Below are 20,858 nucleotides of genomic sequence, written 5' to 3'. Positions count from 1 at the left end.
AACTCATGAGTAAATAGTAGAGGAATTATTTGATTCATGTTTATTCAAATAGTTCCAAAACAAAAACAAAAAAAGCTGCTTTATCTTGATGAATGACACCTTCTGGATAAGTGTATTTTACAACAACTTTACCCACACTTTGGGTTACCACTCTTTTGGAGACAAGAAACCAGTATCATGTCCAACAAGTCATGCATACTTCAGTGATCTCTAGGGTCACTCCAAGACCTCACAGTTTCTAATTAATCCTATTTTCTTTCTATTAAATCTTTGTCATTCTCCAGTGATCAGTCCTGTCCAAATCATTGAAAACAACTGCACAAAAACACCGAATGCAATTTCAACCATTAAGTCAATAGATAGTTTACTTTTAATTTCACTTTGAGATCTCTCATGCTTTTTCAAAAATATATATGATGTAGTCTGTTTTCTGCAGCCAAGACAGAGGAATAAATTAATGAAGATTGCCTCATACTAAGTAGGGACCAGATTATCCTTCCAGGAGAAAATGTTGCATAAATAGGAGAAAATGCCCCTGCAGATTCCCTTGAGGTGATACCTCCAATACTAGTCAAAGACAAAAAATCCCAAAACAAACAAACAAAAAAACCCCACAAACAAAAAACCACAAACAAAGCCCCAAACAAATGGCAACTTAAAAATAAATAAACCACGGTTCAAAATACAGAAGCAAACAGGGCAAATAAATTCAGCTATAGGACAGGTCCCAAAAACCAATGAACAAACACGCATAGATCTGGTATCTCTGTGACAGTTCTTGCCCCTACCCACACAGCAGTATGGTATCAGCTAATTTTTCTGTTACTGAACAATATTTGTGGTCAGTGTGTTATTTTGGAGTAATCAGCATGTTATTTTGGATGATGGCGATGTTGCAGTAAATCAGAGGGCAAGCCCTCTGAAAACAAAAAAACTAAGCTTTCATTAGCTACTTTTCTCATCACACTGTATAGTGGAGATCTGAACAGAACCTACCTCTGCAGCTAGTTACTGTATTTAGAAAGGGTCTGCAGTGCCAGAATGCGAAGCGGTGGATTACTTCTAACCTTTACCGAGTTACACGTGTATCCAGCTGTCAGCTACAGATGGTAAGCTCCAGTGACAAGAAATCAGCTTTAGCAGTCCTTTGGTGATCACATTTTGCAAGTTTTGCAGCAAAAATTATTATACAATATAAACTCCCCTGTATTTTACTTCATATGATAATACAAATAATATTAAAGTGGAGTTGTGCAGCCTCCCTAAAGAATGAGAATCTTAGCTTTTAACACAAAAAAATTGGGGGTTGTGACACAGGGATATGAGAGAAACAAAAAATGGTGGTTGTGTTTTGGTTGATTTTCAACAAACTAAACCAAGAGAACTAAATTGCCTTGCACACAAGTAAGGGCATTCTATTAAAAAAAGGTGCCTGAATGTTGTCAATTTTCATGCACTATCAATTACATGGCAAGTAGTTCAGTCTGATTCCTTGTATATCTAACTTAAAAAGAAAGACAGTGCCAATGCCCTATGGAAGAGATGTATGATTTGAACTACTCTTCACTTAAAATTTGATTTAGTGCCAGACTGTTTCTCTGCAGCAAAGGCAGAAAGAAGGTGGGTTAAGGCAAATACACAGAAGGTCCTAAGGAAGGAAACCCTGCCCAGCGATGAAATCACTCTCCCAGGAGCTGAGACCCACAATTTCTACTTTTGGCATTCCTGTTATCATAGTATTAAGAACTTGGGAGAAGGATATATGACATCTGACAGGGCTAGCTTCCATGATTTTACTCAACACCATACTTCCACTCACAAACAGCTGTACTAATTACAGTATAACTACTCACAGAGCACTGCCTAACACAAGTCAGATACTGCCTCAGAAGGGTATTGTGAAGTTTAATTAATGCACACAAAACAGTTTGAAAGCCTGAGACTAGGTCACTTCATCACCTCAAGGTAGCATGCCACAGCTGCAGAGCACTAATAGTGGAATTTTGAAGAAAAATAGCGAATGTTCCCATTGTTGCAATAGATCTGAGTATTTGTCACAACCAACTAATGTATTTCATAAGAGACAGGGAAAATGAAGGTGATTCAGCACAACATGAGGTTAAACTGGAGATAAAAAGCATTGAAAAAAGGCTATGAAAAATTTTCACAGCTACCGTCCTGCAATGTTTCAGTGAATTCGCTTCTCACATAAAAACTTACAACTAGCCTATGAATATCCCCCGAGGATAGCTATCCATGTCAGATTTCAGGATATTAGATTTCACATAGAGCTTATGTTACTTGTGCAGAGCGTGAAAATCTTCCCACCCCCTCAACACCTTCCCCAACTCTCTCTCCCAAGCTCCTGCCTCGGCACCAACCCTCAACGGCTGTGCTATCAGACTGAGTGCTAGACTGGTTTTGTACTATTAGTTGCTGATACCTAAAATGTAAGATATAGTCACTGCTGGCAGCCTAGTATCCAAACCTAATTCTAACTCTGTACACTATGGTTCTTGAAAACTAAACACATATTTTGGGAAGTAGCCAATTATTTAATTGTAGATATAAAGCTTTACCCCTTTCAAATTCTAAGAGTTTGCATATTTCCTATATAACAATTTTCATCTACAAATCTCAAAGCACTTCCCAAACATATCTCTGGGCTGCAACACCACACATTCCATGGTAAATACACCATTTAGTCTACAATTTTTGTATTTTATATATACGGGGGTTGGTTCTAATAGTACCTTAAATCAGTAAAGCCTAGCTGGCTAGCCCTTCCAATAATGACACTGAGCAACAATCTGTGTTTGGGTTTTTTAAGATTCTAAAAGCTTTTTAAATTTGTTCATTTACTAGTTTGTTACACAGGAAACTTGACAGAAGCAGCAGAACCATTCTCCTCATCTGCAGTTATTCCTTTCACTATGAAGAATTACAATGGATCTTTGATACAAACACAAATTTATATTCTCCCACATTTCTCTTTGCTCCACTGAAACAGAGGCACACCTTATTTTTTGCAGTTTTGAGGGGAAAGATCTTCAGGAAAATAGGCATGACAGTTTCTTCTATGCCTGGACAGTTTTTCTGATCAGCATAAAGAGTCTTCATACGCTAGGGAATTTTTTAAGGAGCATGTCCCTTACAGGTTTCATCACATCACCTTCCTGTGCTTTTTCTACTTGTGCAGGAGAAAATCACAACACTTCTTTCTCAGTAGCTGCTTATGTGAAGAGAGAAAGAAGGGCTATTTCATTAGGACTGCTTTGCTCTGATCTGCCGTATGTACAGCACATCACTCGTCTATTTTGGTCTTTTATTTCTGAGGTTACTTTAAAATATGTGGTGTCACTTATATCAGAGAGAAATCAGGCGTTAGGATTTCTTAACCTATTGTTGTATGAGTTATTGAAAATTATCACCTCTATTTCTTGCCAAAAATTCTTTAATAAGTTCTGAATTTCCTTCACTCCTCCAAGTCTGAAAGTCAGGTGTCCTTCAACTTGAATCATGGGAGCAGACCCTTTAAATTAGCAAAGAATCTGGATGGAACAAGACTGGAAACTCTTAGGAGATACCCAATAGAAATTCATTGGGAAGTTATACACAAGTGTGTGAAGAGCACAAAGCATGATTTTCATATATATATACACACATAATTGATGCTGCAAGAGAGAGGGATGATGCCTAGTAAGTTTAGCACAAGACTATAGGCATGCTAGCATGATTTCCTTGCAGGTTGAGACACCACGTAAATCTATTTGATATCTATCAAATCTATTTGATATGAAATTAGATAAGACAAACAAAAGCTACCTACCAGCATGAAAATGTGTTTGATTTTTTTGTGTGATTGAGAAGCAGAATATTTCTACTTTTCCTCAGAGCAAAAGTTCAAGGATGAGACAGTCCCAGGAGGGAAACACAAAGAAGATCCCACTTAGTGTAAAGCTGGATAAAAACGGACTGATCACCCGTAAGCAGACAACTAAAATTAACCTGGAAAGGTGCAGTAAGATGAAGGAAGAATTTCAAGAGCCTAAGGGGAAGAGTGGAAGATGTCACACTCTCCAAAAGGGGAAAATCAAGGTCCTACCTTCATGAAAGATGAAGAAAGATGTCAACTACTACTAAGAAACAGAAAACTGAAGAATACAGTATTTTTAAATTGCCAAAGAAAGTGCAGAATAATAGTGAGGGTTCCTGCCACTTGGTACCCGATAACTTCCATTCTGAAAGCTATTAGGTTGTATGGTAGAGTCGGGAAATAAAGTAAACAATGTCTGCCTAAGACAACATCATGTTGAGAGATTCTTCTCAAAGACATGAAGAAGGCATCTCAAAAGGGAAAGCAACAATTGCAAATTAATATATCTATTATGATAGGTAAAAAACCCTTCAATTTAAAGAAAAACTCTGAGAATAAGATTTTACATTTCACCGTTTTTGGTGAACAGTTATCTTTATCACAAGAGCAGCTAAAAGACCAAATCAGAAAGAAGAATACATCAAGGTGACTCTGAAGTCATTCTTATCTTTGAAAGTCTCTTCTGGAGAATGGTGTGGAAAAAAAAAGGTTCAGCATAAAAGGCAGAGCAGCTGAACTACCTGAAGTTTATAGACAATATATCCTACCTCCAAGATTTGACTAAGCTGAGCAAGGAAAGCCAGCAGAAGATGCAGCTAAATGAGCAAGAAGTACTACTCTTCAGAATATTCAGAAAAAGAACTAGGACAAAGAATACAGCTTTCAGAAAAGCACCAATCTTTTCTCTGAATAGCTATAAAAGAGAACGAGAGTTATGACACCGATGCATACAAAAGACAACACAAAAGAGGATTTAGTATATTAGATACTTGTTTGGTAGTTCACTAGGATGCCTAGACAATGCTGCCTGCTGATTATGTTGTTCAAACTAGACCAAAGTCATATAGTAGCAGTAGTCTGCATTTTTAACAATCTGGATCTTCAGCAACTGCACATATATTCCCTCCCTCCCGCATTTCATTCCCAAAGTCAAAAGAAACTACTACTCCATCTAACCAAAGGAAAGATTTAAGGTGTATGAATTAGGAAATTAGTTAAAGTCATGCAAAAAAAACCCAACCAGATCCTGTGGGTAAGGCCATGCTCAGATCTTGTCTCACTTTCTAGAAAAAAACCACAACTGTTCCTTCTTCTGACTAGACCTATAGTCTATCATATGTATCAGTTTCCCATGCCTATACATGCCTATTCAGAAAGAAGCCAACAATTTAAGTTTGAATCCCACACTGAAATGCATGAAAATAGGCTTTTACAGAACATTTAAAAGTCAAAATCTTTCCCCACTTTTTAAGCACGTAGATTCAACAACGCAGCAGTCAGCTAGCTCTTCACAGCTTTAAACATCCCCAATATGTGCAAAGGAGGATGCTGGCTTTCACTTGTGAAACTTCACTTGATGTGCTTCTGCCTTCCTACTTGCAGGCACTCCTTTGACTTCTTAGCACTGCTGTTGGGGAGCTAAATGCCGAAAGACAGTTTTTTTAAAAGAATGTTACTTTGCATTTGCTTTCACCAAGGCTGGCTCTTAAACAGTTTTACAACTAACTAAATCTAAGCAATTAGCACATGCATGTAAAGTAGAAAAAAACTAAAAAAACAAAACGACTCCAACAAAACCAGAAACAAAAAAGAAAGGCTATATCACCAATAGAGCTTTAAAAATTCACTTTTAGTAATTTAACACGTAATTAATATCATAGATACAAAACCAAGTACACCAGTCATATTGTATACATTTTCTGTACTGACTTAACTTCCTGTATGAGGATCTTCATTTACAGGGACCTCTTTAGCACAACAAGATGATGCTGTCTCAGCTGCAACCTCACCTTTGCAGACAAATTAGTTTAAAAGTTCAGTTTGGCCTCCTTCTTGTAAGAAGCTGAATTCCAAAACTGAGTCTCTCTTGAATTTCTGTAGTTCTCTGTACTCCATTTACTATTTTCGGTTCTCTTCCTGAGGAGCAAATAGTTGAACTGAAGTGTGACCTTTTTACTCACTTTAAATATGACCTAGAAATGCACAGCTGAAATTTAACAGACTGATCCTTAATCTAACTGAGGATAGGCCCACGCATTCTGCAGAAAGATCAGCCCACGGATGTAAGAGCATTGAGTGAATAGCCAGGTCTGGTGCTTAGTTTTAGAAGTGGAATTTAGATCTCTGCTTTGCGTGATCCTGGGCTAATCTCAGTGGCCATCTGTATGGGGAGGGGGGAAGGGGGAGGTGGTGGGATAAGGGCATTTCCCCACCCCACATAGCTGATACTAGGTTGTCCTCAAAACTAAGGTTCCTTATGGGTTGTGAGGACCCTGAGGCTAAACAAGTAGACACCTAAAAGTATCCCAGTTTTCATTTCTATGTTTTATGAGAAACCAGAGGAAGCACTACACATCCTGCATAACCAGGTTCCTGCTTCTTTCTTTCTGCCAGTACTGATGGACCCTCTTAGATGAGTCTCATAGCAAGTTTATCCTTTTATCAGATTTCCCACTCTGATTTTACACAGTATACCAGTATCTTTCATACCAGATATTGAACAAGAGGTCACACTCCCAAACTTCCTCCACTTACTGGTGAATTCCCCACTACACTTGACAGCATTTAACTGCACCCACAGCACTTTTCACCCCCACTATACATGGTAGTCTCCTAACACCCCAAAAGATATGTTATTGTTTTCTGTTAGTAATCAAATTCGTCAGGGCCAAGTCATCAAGTGGAGTGAATTATGCATATTCAATGGCAACATGAATGAAATGTTATCAAAACAACTGTATTTTCCATCTAGTCATCAAGAAATAATTGCCACATCTGACATACTGCTTGAATAGATGACTAAGTAGCAACAAGTGTTTAGGTATTCTTTACTGATGAATACTGAATACTGTCCTTGCAGAAACAAATTAAAAATAAAGTTGTAATAACTCCCACATCAAAACTAGAAGAAATGCATTCTTTTTGATTGTTTAGACTTTGATCTTGCTTCATAACCTTGTCCTTTTAATGGGTTTTGAATATAATCTTCTGTGACTAGCATCCAATGTTAGTAGTAATAAATAGAGGCAAGAGCAAACACACCTTATTACTAGGTGGCTCTGTTGTTACTTCTGTATCTTAATGTCTGCTTTAGGAGGGCTAACTTCTGAAGCTAACTCCTTCAGGATTTAGCTCATAAAGGATCAATGACTTCTAGCACGCTCTTGAGTAGCGACAGGGGAAAAACCCTGGATTGCTAGCTGCTATCTCATCTTTTTACTTCAGGCACTGCTGGGAAACACTGCAGAGCAGAATTTATCATCAGGGACAAGGGATCAAGAGAGCTGAAATTAGAAAAGACAGTTTGGCTGCTTTCAGTTCAAGTGGAAGTATTATAAAAAAAGTCTTCCGAATTATGTCACACAGGGCAAGTGTCACTGCAGTTAGTAAGAACTTACTGTGCCAGCAAATGTCAGGACAAATTACACAGCAGGACAGGCGAGCTGTACGTCACATTCACTTCCAAAAGGAAAAGGCTTCCCCCCACTGCCAAGAAGCTGCTCCCATTTCCAAGTGGATTTAAATCAAACTGCTCTTATTCAAATCAAAACAGAGTAGAAGGAGTACTATAGTGATGGGATGGGCAATTCTTCAGATCCTTCCCCACTTGCATGGATGAAACGCTTTGATTCTCCACCACCTTAGCACACAGTCACCTCAAGGCTATAGAGTTGTGTATGTAAATGGTTGCCTGCAGGTTCTTGAAGCCACTGCTTACCATGCTGATGAAAAATGTCTCACTGTCCCTGTGATACTGGGTCATACCCATCTAATCTTTCTTGCCTCTTTGATCGTATGTTCTTTGCAGAAGGATGCATTTGCAATTTATGTGGGGACCCAGCACAGTACATCGCACAACTGAGGCCTCATCAAGGCCTGGGGTCCTTTAGCACTACTAGAAAAGTGAATAATAGCAACATAAAATTCAGTGCACCAGAAAGGAGAAAGACAGGACTAAGTCATAAGCAAAATAAATTTATTTATTTAAGTATAAGGAAATCTTCCACTGAACTGTGAACTTCTAGCAAAATCAACTCATTTTGATTCAGCTATCCTGAAGCTTGAAAATAAATGTTTCAAGTATAAATTACCAGAATTCAATATAGAAAAAAACCACATCCCTATGTTCTGCAGTGAAAGCAAGAAAGAAAAAAACCAAACTCCCCCACCACCAACAACAAAAAACCCCACACACAATTAAACATGAGCTACAAAACATTTGGATAAGTTGAAGAAAATTTTTATTTATTTTTGAACTTTTCTAAACCATGATTTCTCAGAGGTTTTCAGGCACTTCTTCTTAAGGCTTTCATTTATAACTCAGAATGCTGAAAAATATTAACTGAAACTCACATAGCTTCTGTTAATATCAGAATAACTGTGTTGGGTATAAACCAGAAGGTAGCTTGTTCCTTCACTTCCTAAGCTTTGTTTGTGTTTCAATCGTTTCTCAGCCAAAAAAAGGTAAACACACCCAGAAGGCTATCAAGAATCATGTCCATAAATGAAACACAATATAAAAGCTCAGGGATTCAGAGTCTGGCTTTGATTTAAGCCACTATTACCTCCAGTTATTTATGCTACCCTGCAGTCTCAGGCTACCAACCCAAATACAAGAGTCACTGTAGTAGACCATCTCAGGTGCTTTAAAGCAGAGACAGCACAGCACTGAAAAGAGCAATGAAGTTTTAAGTAAAGACCAAGACCATACACAGAAGTAGCTGGGTTGCAAGCTCACATTTCCACACAGCAACTCTGCAAGGACAACAGCCTTTGGCAAATGAAAACTAACAAAGCAACTCTGGGGCTCTAACCACATTTCTGCTGTGAAGCAGTGCCTATAAATCCAGTTAACTAAGACAATGCAGAACACTCTGACCCTGAACATTTTTCTTAGCCACTAGTACCAGTTCTTTTCAGACAGTACTCAATTTTTGTGCAACTCTGTCTGTCATCAACTTGTGTTCTGAATGGCTGGGCTTGAGCTATGTCTGTGTAAGCAGAATTTGCCTCCATGTATTCATTCTCTATCCCCAGAATGGCTGCTGCAAGAATGCAAATCCTATTTGGAAGGATTACTTGCCACGCAACAGCCAGAGGCCCTTGTCCAAGGCTGGGCTCCCTGCCGGGCCAAGAAGCACAAACTCAGAAGCTCCAATTCAGAGAAGAATGTGATTAAAGCAGGCAAGGTGGCAACAGGAAAAGGTATTGTGATCTCACATATGCAGAACCAAAGCTGTCATTCCCCTCCCCACCCCCCCCCCGGGCAAACATCTTTCCTAAAGGTGTTTAAACAAGAAAGCACAGACCAGGCAGGTACTTATACTTGTGGAAGCTGGCCATAACTGGTGGCAATACAGATTCTGTGTACATTCCTTCATAACAACAATTATGGAAAATTACTGGAATGTTCCAAGTACTCAAGAGTTTGAATGTGTTTTTCCTTGTATTTACTATTGCTTATCTTTGTATTTTCTAAATACTTCATACATTTCATTCCTGCTATGTCAGCCTACCAGGGAGCCCTTTCTATTTCTGCAGGATGCAGTGCCATAGTCTGTTACATTCCCCACCTTAGGATCTCTTCGTTTTAGTTATTCCACGAAAGAAGAATAAGAGTGGTTGTCTCACGCTTGTGAAAATGGCAGACTGATAACACTGGTGGTCAGCATTTCCATTCAGAATAGAAGCAATGGCAGTGCACTTGTACAAGATTGTTTCCTTATTATTTTCACTGGCTGGTGAAAATGGAGAAATGAAGTGTCATGCTGACTTCAGCTGAAAGTCCTCTCTTTAGCCTCTCTGGGTTAAAGCAGACACCAGTTAAGTTCCAGTTGTAACAGCCTTTTTTTGCAACTGCACAGCTGCCTGATTTGAGCCTCTGGGTAACAAAGAGCTGGTACGGTTTTGCATTTGCTCTGTAGCAAACTTGTGTTGATCAGAATTCTTAAAATACAAAGAAGTCCCACATAGCCATTCCCCAGCCATGTAGAACTACATCATTTTGAAAATGAGAAATTTTACTTTAAAACCAGTTCATGTGTTTCTCAAGTGTTTCTACAGTTTCAAGTAATTTCTTGAAAATCTGTGTTTTGTACCTTCCCTGAAAACAACTCAGTAAAAGAAACATTCAGAACAAGTGACAGTATATCCAGCCATCAGGTAAAAGATGCCCAGAAAATGTATTAAGATCTCCACCATCTTCAGCTTAAACCAATAAGTAATTATTTTTATTAACAGAAAAAAAAGGAAAATGCAGCACATTTTGTAAACAAACCATATAACAACGCTGAAAGTGAAAGAACACTAAAACTGTACAAAGAAAATGGCATAACTTGCATCTCCAGTTAGAGATATTTTCTGGTATACAGTTTAGAGACTTTTTCTCATGACTAGCTGTTACATTAAGTACAGGTTTCAAGTCTACTTCAATGTACAGCAATTAACAAGCACATTAAAAAAAAAAAAGACATCTTAGGTGAGTTGGAAGGTCTTCTATTAGCACATACTAAAAATAGACAACCTGTAGAGCTATCTAAACAGATACTTCACGTAACAAAATTTTGAATTTTACAGGCTCCGAGGATCCACATTTATCATTTGCTTTTGGAATTTGAGGCCTTTTGAGGTGTGCATATCATCCATTTATACACTGTTATTATTAGCAGTGAGCCACTAGACTGAACAAGCTTTGGAGAACACCTCCATCACCAACTTGAGCAATGCCACAAAAGAGAGCTGCGCTGCACTGAAGAGAAACAAACCAGCAGAGAAATCCTTTTGTGCCTTACCTTGTAACGGGAAGAGCAGATGCCTTCAAACATATCTATATCCATACAGTCCATTGGTTCAGATCTTCCTGGTAATAGCAACTCTTCCAGCTTGTTTTCTTATTTTTAATGTGCCAGCTGGTGCAACCTGTACATTTACAGAAGTGGGTGTGTTATTCCAAGACATTTATTCATCTAATTTTATAAGGCATTCAATTTAAATACATATGGCTCTGTTCCATGTGGCTCCTATTGCTCTCCAGAGGTTTCAGTGTAATGGATTACAGACCACATTGTTTCTGTAGGTTATTGATTCTTGGTAGTATAAGTAGAAGACTCTTTAGAATCTCTTTGTAGACTTTTCAGTCTATCACATTCCATGTGTGTATATCTTATATATTTGACAACATGCTCCTATTTCATGAAATTCAAACACTTAACAAAAAAGCATGGCATAACTTGCACCTCTTAATTGTCAATTTCTTTGTCAATTTATCTGTTAAAGGTTGATTCTGGTGGAAAGAGACTAAGCTAAATTTAAATACTAGTTCAGGAATAGGAATGCTACAAATCTGAGAAACTGGAGGTTGATAGAGTGGTCAAGATTTATGTTCAGCAATTAAGGTAACAAAAAAGAAAAAAAACCTTCCAAAAAAGTGACTTTGGCCACTGTTCAAAGATTTTCAGGACCAGAGTAAATTAGTGGGACAGTAAGAAAATTCAGTCAGAGAAATTCTTATTTTTTTTAGAACTATTCTGGGAAGCACAGTGAGATTCCTCAAGTGTATCTATAGCTGCAGTGCCTTCCAGGTATCTAAATTTGGTCATCCAAATCAAAAGGACCTCTGAAAACCAAACAACAGGTTCTCTGCTTAAGCAAGAGTTTTCCTCTGTGAAAGCTATGAGGGAATCACTTATATATCACAGAATATTCTGAGTTGGAAGGGACCCACTAGGGTCGAGTCCAACTCTTAAGTGAACAGACATCCAGGGATCAAATCCACGACCTTGGTGTTATTAGCACGATGCTCTAACCAACTGAGGTAATCTCAGGGTATGTTTGACTCCCCACTGCAGACTGTACAGCAGATAGAGCATTACCTCTGTACGTGACAGATACCCCTCCCCACCCCCAATACCTTGAACTCCATATGCAGGGTCCACAAGCAGAACACATTTTCATGGTGGGTTTTACAGAAACATATTTCAGTTTTCATGAAAGTTCCATTAAACAATGGTGTGTAATTATCTGTTTACTGGCAGACAGGCAGTCCACATTAGTTCAAGAGCTGCTTTGCTGAGCTGAACTCAACTGCTCAAACAACTGCTTCATTATGAGATTTCACCCGACAGCACTGGTTCCAGCACCATGGCACAGAAAATGGGATGCACATATGCTGCTTTCCACATTTGGGCTCCTGCTGCTTAAAAGTTGCCCCTGCTCTCCACAGAAATTGTTTTAGAGTATTTCAAAGGTTAACATAGCCTTGTGTATACGCAGTTTGTAGCATAAACATCTTATGTAGGCTGCTCCCTGCCCCTCTTTTTTTACTATGGAAAATTGAAAATTAACTCACTTCAGCCAGAATGCCTAAAAATCAACAGTGATAACACTTTATACTACATTAACCACTTGTAGGCTTACATCCTGATGTAAATCCCCACCATGAAGGATGGCACACAAAGACACCGCATGGCAGAGCTGGCATGTAACACACTGATGGCACACTGGCTACATCTGATTTAATTGCTATTTAAACCTGAAACTCCCCCTGGAGCCAGAAAAAGCCTTGATCCTGGGAGATGTTTCAAGGGACCTGTGCCTCCTCCTCCAGGCAGACATATCTCAGATGTGAAAGGTCACGCACAATTAACCTGCAGTCCTTGACTCAATCTCTAAATTAAAACCAACATTATGCAGGCTCCTCTTTTACTTCCAACAAGTGTCAGGACTTGATTTATGCGAAGTAAAAGATTTGTCATTCAGAAGTACTGGATAAAATGAGAGTCATGATTTAACATGGGAAAAAATACAACACACGCTCTTGCAAATTAAGCACCACAATACAAACTGCTAGTAAACAATATTGACAATGCCACACTATGCAGGTTATCTGAACATTTCCAGGCTATACTTTTATTCAATCCAGGTTTTGGACCTCTCTAATTAGGATGAACCCTCCTCCTTCCGGACAGTGGAGCATGCAGAGACTGACACAGGGAAGCAGTTTGCATGGCGATAACACTATATATTACAATTGCAATACCATGCTTGGGTTGTGATTTTGGCATGATGCTGTATCACTCTGCAGAATCAAAATCCAACATAAGTCAAATATCCTCGCATAAGTAAATCTGGTCTTAAAAGACTGAACTCTCCTGCCATCTCACACCTGTTGGATGACCAGAGCCTGCAGGTCAGGAGTGGCAGCCAACAAGTCCTTTTGGCACTACACAGCCAACCAGCTCAGTGAGAAGGTGATCAATCTCCTTTTCTCTGTAGCACCAAGGAGACCTTAAGCAAGCAGGGTTCAGACAGAGGTGAGTGGCTGCTGTACTTTGAATGGTGGGTCAAAGAGGAACTTCACAGAAACATGGACTAGGGCCTCTCAACTCGGCAGGAAGAGGCAGCAGGTTATGAAAAGGGACATAGGCTTTGACATGTGCCTGGATGCAGGTAAAGAGAACTCTGATGGCATACCACTTCCACAATACTACTGAAGAACTGATTATGGTTAAGTGGAAAAATTGGTTGTCATGTGCAAAATTCCTATGAAATTAGGACTCTCTGCATGTACTCATGTCATTTATGTGACTGCAGAGATAGATACAAGGCAGTCTACATCAAATTAGCCAACAGCAGTAAGCAAGATGAAGAGTGAAAAGACATCTAAAACTGGGGGTTTTTTCCTGGTTGATTACTGAGATTAATTACTTTCATGATGCAGAGTCTCTGCTCAAGTGCTGATAGAAACAGAAATGGAGATCCCCTTAAATCTACCACTATTAATAGAATGCTACAATACTAGTTTGTATTCACACTTTGGATGTATACTAGTTCTATTCCTTTGTACATAATACTCTCATTATCTCACAGTGTTTTCCCACACAATGATGGACATTATATGAACTACAAAAAGTACAGATTAACTAACCAAACTGCTTGAGTGTCTTCAAGTGTCTGATTACATGATACACCTTTAACTATTTACTCAGAAACTGAAGCAAGGGGAGTTGTTTGAGAGATAACAACATGATTAGCTAGTGTCCTGATCAGTTACACTGTTAATCTACATTGGTATAAAATGCTAAAACCGAGCAAAGGAGCATTATCAATATTCAAAAGTGGTTGCATTGCCTTCAGCTCCACTTAGCTCTACCTCCTAAAATCTTACCATGTGAAAAGCTGATCTTAGTTTTTCAGTGTGTGCTTGTATACAGAGTATTCTACCTCTACCTCTGTAATCTGAAGTTGCACAATATGCTATAAACCATTGTTTTAACATCTTAGCACGGATCACATAGATCATAGCTCTGAAGTCTTTCAAAAGGAAAACCGTATTTTCTGTAGAAAAAACAAAAGTACAGCGGGCAGACAGGTACTGCTCCAATGACTTCGAGTGACCTATTTACAGCGGATGTGGTTATGGACCAATGATAAGGACATAGCTGCAACTGCTTCTCAACTGTGAAAGATTCCCAACACACCTGTGTGATTTCCAAACATAAGGAGTTATATTCTCAAATGTACATGCATACATGTGTTATGGAACACTGGAATTAATCTTATCTCATTTTAGGACCATCATAAAGGACTTCTAAATGTAGTCCTGCATCATCTATTCTAGAGAACTACCACTGCATTACAATAGGAATGCCAGGTGATCCCTTAAGTGACCACAGAAGGCTTCTTTCACCACAGATTCCCCCATGTCTTCCAACTAACATATTGTACTACTGTCTTGTCATAAAACTATGTTTGTTCCTTTAATGCATTGTGATGCTTTACTTAAAAGTCCTTCCTAGAAAAGTCTGACTTAATAGACAGCACTTAATAAGGCAGAGTGAGCTGCCCAGCCAAACCTTTTACTAAACCATACCAAAATTGCCAGAACTTATGCCATTGCAAAGATGATTGAAAATGTCCTTGCTGCCCTGGAAGCATATATACCTCAGAGAAAAAACTCACATACCCTTTTTGATTCATATTAATGTCATTGTTTATAACTACAGGATGCATTAAATCCTGCCTAAATTACCAGGCACAGGAGCACTTGTGGATTGATATGTGGTCTTCCCTCAATAGCAGTGTAATGAGGCTGAGGTAAACCAGCCTGTTGCAACCAGCATGATATCTCCAGATGCCTGCATTCCTCTGCACACTCCCACCCACCCACCCCTCACCACATCTCCTACCCTTTTCCCTTTGCCATTTTCTCTTCTTCTCATCTTTCTTTAGCCCTCCCTCTCCTTTTGTACCAGTAGAGGTTGGAGGCCAACTGGCTGGCAAAACATCTTTGCAGAGAAAGACCTGGGGCTCTCAATGGACAAGTGGACCATAGACAAGAAGCATGCCCATGTGACAAAGAAGGGATAGTAAAGAAGGTGAAGCCAGGCTCTTCTCAGGGGCTCACTGAAAGAACAAGATGAAACAGGCACAAACAAAAATACAAGCAATTCCATTTAAACAGAAGAAAACTCTCACTGTGAGATTGTTCCAACACAGCTAAAGGTGATCCAAAGAGGCAGTGGAGTCCCCAACCCTGGAGATTGGAGATATTTCAAAACTCAGCTGCACGCAGTCCTGTGCAACCTGCTCCAGATGCTTTGTGCAGAGGGTTGAACCACACAACCTCCAGAGATCCCTGCAACTTCAGCCATTTTATGAGCCTGTAAACAAAGCCCTGTCCCTAATTAACTTTTTTTTTTAAACAATTTGATCATAGTACATGACTGACCTGGTTAAGTTAAAAACCTTATCCTGAACAGCGGTACAAGAATTTCAATTGAGGTCTCCATACCTCACGAATGGAATGGACTGACGAAAAAATTACTTTGAAAATTCACCTAGATGTTAGAGATGATCCTTACTCTAAGAATCATAAAGATCCTTTTGTGCTTTTCTTAGAATAAAAGCTCCAGTGGTCACTGCTGCTTGCAGAAAGATCACTACTTCTACTTTCAGCATTTAATGCATTGCCCACTTGTGGCATTACGTCTTGCCCTTTATATCATGCTCCCAAATGGTGACTGCCAAGGCAATTTTAGTCAGCAAATCTTTTCCTCAGCCTCCTAGAACACTGGATAAAACCTGCTTTCTGATGCAGAAAGAATGATGTGAGAGCATAGAGCATTCATCGCCACAATAAAGAACAAGTCAGACCCTTATGCAGTGCTCCAGAGAGCTTTACAAAGGAAAGCTGGCAAGTGTGCCAGCTCATGCTCTCCTTTCAGGGAATGCTACCAGCAAAGGTCAGAGTGAATGCTTTACCTATGAATTACATATATTGTCATCAGTGGCAAGGATTATCCAGTATGAAGCACAGATGCATCACGTTCTTGCTCAAAGAGGTGGCTAAGTGTTCTGCATAATCCACTTCCTCTATCAGCCAGGAGCAACAGATGGGTCACTCTTTCCTACACCCATTGCTCCTTATTGCAACAGTTACCACAATCTGATCATTAATGATCCATTTGGAACACCTCTAACCTCAACATTCTGAGTTCTAGTATCTCAAACTCAGTTTGAGAAGCTTTATTTACAACTGACTACAAAGTAGGTCCAAAATTACAACCTGGGCTCACTCTTGTTTCTTTTGAAGAATAACTCAGTCTTCAGTCAGACAAGAGAGTCAACTATGAAGTTTTCTTTTTGCAGATGTTAAGTTAGAAAATATACAGAGACTTTGATTCTTCCTATTTTGTATGTTTACTGTAGCCAGCATGTGCCTCCAAATGAGTAATCTGCAGTTACCCCACAGTAACTGTGTTGTCTAGTGATTTCCTTGGAATACTTCAGAGAATAACATGATAGTTTTTGGGTTGCTTTAATTTTCTATTGATTTTAACTTAACATCTTCAGTACCACAGTCATAAAATTGCGCTCTATCACTCAAAGGAGATATGTCATAGACATCATATTGTCTTAAGTTGTGCTCCTCCTCCTCTAGCTGAGGTTTGGATGAGAAAACTTAGTAACTATCCATTAAAAAAATCATTTGTTGGTTATTAATTCATTTAGTTATTTAGTTAATAGAGCCAGGCATACCAGTTCATATTTTACACAAACAAGGATGTCATGAAAGAATTCAGGGAAAGTTTTTACACAGATCCACTAACTCTGACAAGAATAAATAATTTTCAAATACATACACTGGAATTTATGTGTATGTTAATTGCCTCTATTTACCTGGCAGTTGATTAAACCAATTTACAGCACAGCCAAAACCTCTGGTCTACTTATAATCCAATGAGCTAGACTGGAGCATGAGTTGGTTGGGTGTTGTTGATGCAACTGAAGTCTGGCCACTGAGGGATTCAGCTTAACTGAACTCTTGATATGGGGAACTGCAGGCTGTGAAGAAATGTAATCTGTGCTGATTCATCTTATCTGTTAAGGCCAAACCTCCAATGGAAGGCAGCACCAGAGCAGATGCTTCAGCAAAAGCACTTAGGAATATTGCCTCCTGTTGCCAGGAGAGAAAAGGCTGCCCAGTGTTTTCAAACTTTTAAAGGCAGTGTCAATACATAAAATGTCTTTAATGTATGCACATTATTGCAGATATTTCAGCATTATATTGGCACATCAGTTTTACTAGCAGAAATAAAAGACTTTGTCAATAATAAGGTTGAGTTTTATTTTATTCTGCATTATGCTGCTGTAACTGCAGATCCTGGGCACAGTCCTATAACTGCATCTCTACCATTGTAACATTTGTAATTGCCTTTCCTCTTTCTTTAATCTCTCCAGCAGAAAGACTAAAGTTCAAACTATTCCATACCTGGCATTAGTCTAGAGAACATCAGTTTACAAGAGTAGAGCAAATTCCATCAGTTCTAATAGGATTAAAGGTGTTTCTGCAGTTTTCAAATCCTCAAAGTAACAATTATTTTTTTAAAGGGATACCTGGTGTTCACACAGTTGATTAGCATGGTCCACCACAATCAGAATAACTGGTAAGAAATTTAGCATAATAATTTCACTGCATCTGCATCAAAGATTACTTTATGATTATGATTTACAGTAAGCCAGACACAGAAACTAGAGGGGAATAGGTCACTCTGGGACAACAGCACAGTAGGTAATAGCCAATTGCTTGCATGTGTAGATTTAGGTCTAATAATGGAGTTTTTAAGTCACCAGAATATCTTCAGATACAGGTAGTGTGACTATTTCTACACTGTTAACTATTCCTGCAATTTATCTGGTTAAAATCACTCTGCAAATGTAAGAGTTAGAACTTAATATAGATTTTAACAGTTGCATCTGCCTTCCAGAGGTAGTGCTGAAAAGCATTAGGAGAAAATGATAGCTTTAAAAAAAATGTTTCTTTTGAATTGTATTCCTTAATCTACTAATTTGAACACCTTCCCCTCTCCTGCCCCCCCAAAAGAAAAGGCCATCTGTAAAATGACACCCTCATTCATCAGAAGCACATTCCCATTGCTGATTTACCTCCCGAGGCAGTCAAGGGGTCGTTTTTAAACATTAAATTGTCAATAGGATAAAGAGGAACTGATCCTACTTGCTTTAATTAGCGGCTTTTTCCACAGCAGCCTCTCCATATAAAGGACTCCCTCCACAGACCTTGAATGCCTGACTGCTTTCTGCAGTTGAGAGGTGAATTTCTCTGATACATTGTATATTTTGTAGTTCTGCTGCATAAGCATGGCTATTTATTCATAGCACAGTTCAGTTTCCTTTCCAATTTTTCCCGTTTAAGTCAGTTCAGTCCTTAATTACTTATCCATAGTTGTTTTATCTCTGTTACAACCCATCTATTCAATCTATGCTTTAAAATATTTTCCGAAACAGTCATCTGGCCCCTCCTACTATTTGAGAGAAATCTATGAAGGCTATCTCTTGTAAACTGCCTAGATAAAAGGTACTGCCTATCACAGTACTACAACAGGCTTCTTCAGTGGTTACGCTTCAAGACATGTTTAAAAAAGGATACTGTCTTACATGCAGTGTTCTACTTTAAACACAACATGCCAGCCACAGGCTCCCAGTTCATTATGATATGGAGCAGTCTCGTGCCTTTGGCTGTACATTACCAATACGCATCTCGGCAAACTGGTCGTGACAAGCACCTTGTAGTTCCTGCTTCAAAAGCAAAAAAATAAAAATCCTGCCTTCTGCCAGCGATATGATGCTTTTTATGCAGTGATAGATACTAATGTCACCTTTCCCCGCAGCTCCCACCCATTCGAAAAGAGTGGAAATAACCCACACTATGTGCCTGCCCCTGAAACTGCTTATTCACATTACAACCGAGCCCACTATGCTGCAGAAGGACAGTTACAACGCAACGCTCCTCAAACTACCAGCGCAAACCACCAAGCAGCTGCCACTCCGGATCATATCTCATAAAATAGGAGCAAGGAGAAAACCTAAGCAAACGCGTCTCGCAAGCGGAGCCCCATCCCTCCCCCCTCTCCCACCCTTTACTCTGGGGCTTGTGCCGCCGAGCCGAGCCCCGCAGCCCCCGCCCCGGCTGCCGAGCCCCGGGAAGCAGGATCCGGCCGCTGCCGCCGCTTACCGCTGCCCTGCTCTGCCCTGCCCTCCGCCGCGCTGCGCAGCGAGCGGCGCTGCTGCTGCCTGCCGGGCACTCACCGCCGCTCCTCGCTGCTCCCCCGGCGGCGCGGGCGGGGCTCCCGCCGGCCCGGCCTCCCCGGGAAGGGTCCCTGTCTGCGGCAGGGCGGGGGGAGGCGGCGGCGGCCCCGCCGCGGGGGCGCGGAGCGGCGGCGGCAGCGGGAGAGGCGGCGAATGTAAATGAGGAGCCGCGGCTGCGGCAGCGGGAGAGGCTGTCAGGGCATGAGGGGCAGGGTTTTACCGGGGCTGGCTGGGGTGGGGGAATTAGCAGTGATTGCACCGAGAGAGGAAACCCGGGATTTAGGGGGGCCGGGCTGGGAAGGTTAAATGCACAGCAGCAGCTGTTGGCAGGAATACGGCGTCACAGTGAAATCACAGGTGGCTGCTGCACAGTCCCTTTGCTTCGAGCAGTTTGACATTCTGATGGTGTTTTACCACTCATTTACACCGGGGCTCGTGTGCTGTCAGGGCAACTCTTACAGGTTTGAACCTGGCTGGAAGAGACCCCACTGCTGAGTTAGGATTTATCCCGTAGGCAAGGGAACGTTTGTAGGGACGTTGATGTGGCTGCTCCAAGAGAAATTGAGCCTCGGAAATGCAGATCCGGAAACAGTGCCAGCTCCCAACCCCGGTCCCTTCCAGTTAAATGCCTTCCCCAAGGTACTATTGCTTGCTGAAAATTTTAAGCCTTCCTTCCTCTCCCCTCATTAGCCATAATCATTATGGGTTGGTCTGTTTCTATATGAACCAATGGAGGGAAAAATCCTACCTTTTTTACTTACCTTTTTTTAGCTTAAGTTTTCTATTGCTATATTATTATTATCAGCCAATACAAACCTGCTACATCTGTCTTCTGACAGTGTAGGCTATCTTACTTTTGTTTTCTTATTACTTCAGTGGAAATGTTGAGTGTTTCAGGAATTCAGGACTTAAGAGTGCAAAGTGGTACACAGAGCTTCAGATTTACATGGTAAGGTCATAGGAATCACAGAATAGTTTGCACTGAAAGGACCTTTAAAGGTCACCTCATCCAATTGCCTTGCAGTGATCAGGGACATCTTCAACTAGATGAAGCTGCTCAGAGCCCTGTCCAACCTGACCTTGAATGTTCCCTGGGATGGGGCATCTAACACCTCTCTGGGCAACCTGTGCCAGTGATTTACCACTCTTATTGTGA

At 40.2% G+C, this 20,858-nt stretch overlaps 1 protein-coding gene across 3 annotated transcripts in view; it reads right to left on the bottom strand.

Annotated features, from left to right (window-relative positions):
- Positions 1-19,718, bottom strand: part of TMEM108 (transmembrane protein 108) — a 163,530-nt gene extending 143,812 nt beyond the window's left edge. For 2 of the 3 annotated variants that reach the window (XM_027675550.1, XM_027675548.1), the window contains exons 1-2: positions 19,629-19,718; positions 10,888-11,014 (exon numbers count right to left, since the gene is read on the bottom strand). The gene's annotated coding sequence lies outside the window, so the exon portion shown is untranslated. Of the gene's footprint in view, positions 1-10,887; positions 11,015-14,722; positions 14,741-19,628 lie in introns of those variants that run through there. The other variant, XM_027675549.1, reaches the window with a different exon arrangement.
- Between the last annotated feature and the right edge of the window lie 1,140 nt (positions 19,719-20,858).

The sequence above is a fragment of the Neopelma chrysocephalum genome, unplaced genomic scaffold, assembly GCF_003984885.1.
Source record: "Neopelma chrysocephalum unplaced genomic scaffold, ASM398488v2 Primary Assembly neopelma1_26, whole genome shotgun sequence".
Taxonomy (NCBI): domain Eukaryota; kingdom Metazoa; phylum Chordata; class Aves; order Passeriformes; family Pipridae; genus Neopelma; species Neopelma chrysocephalum.
This window is presented reverse-complemented; position numbering and strand designations above follow the sequence as displayed.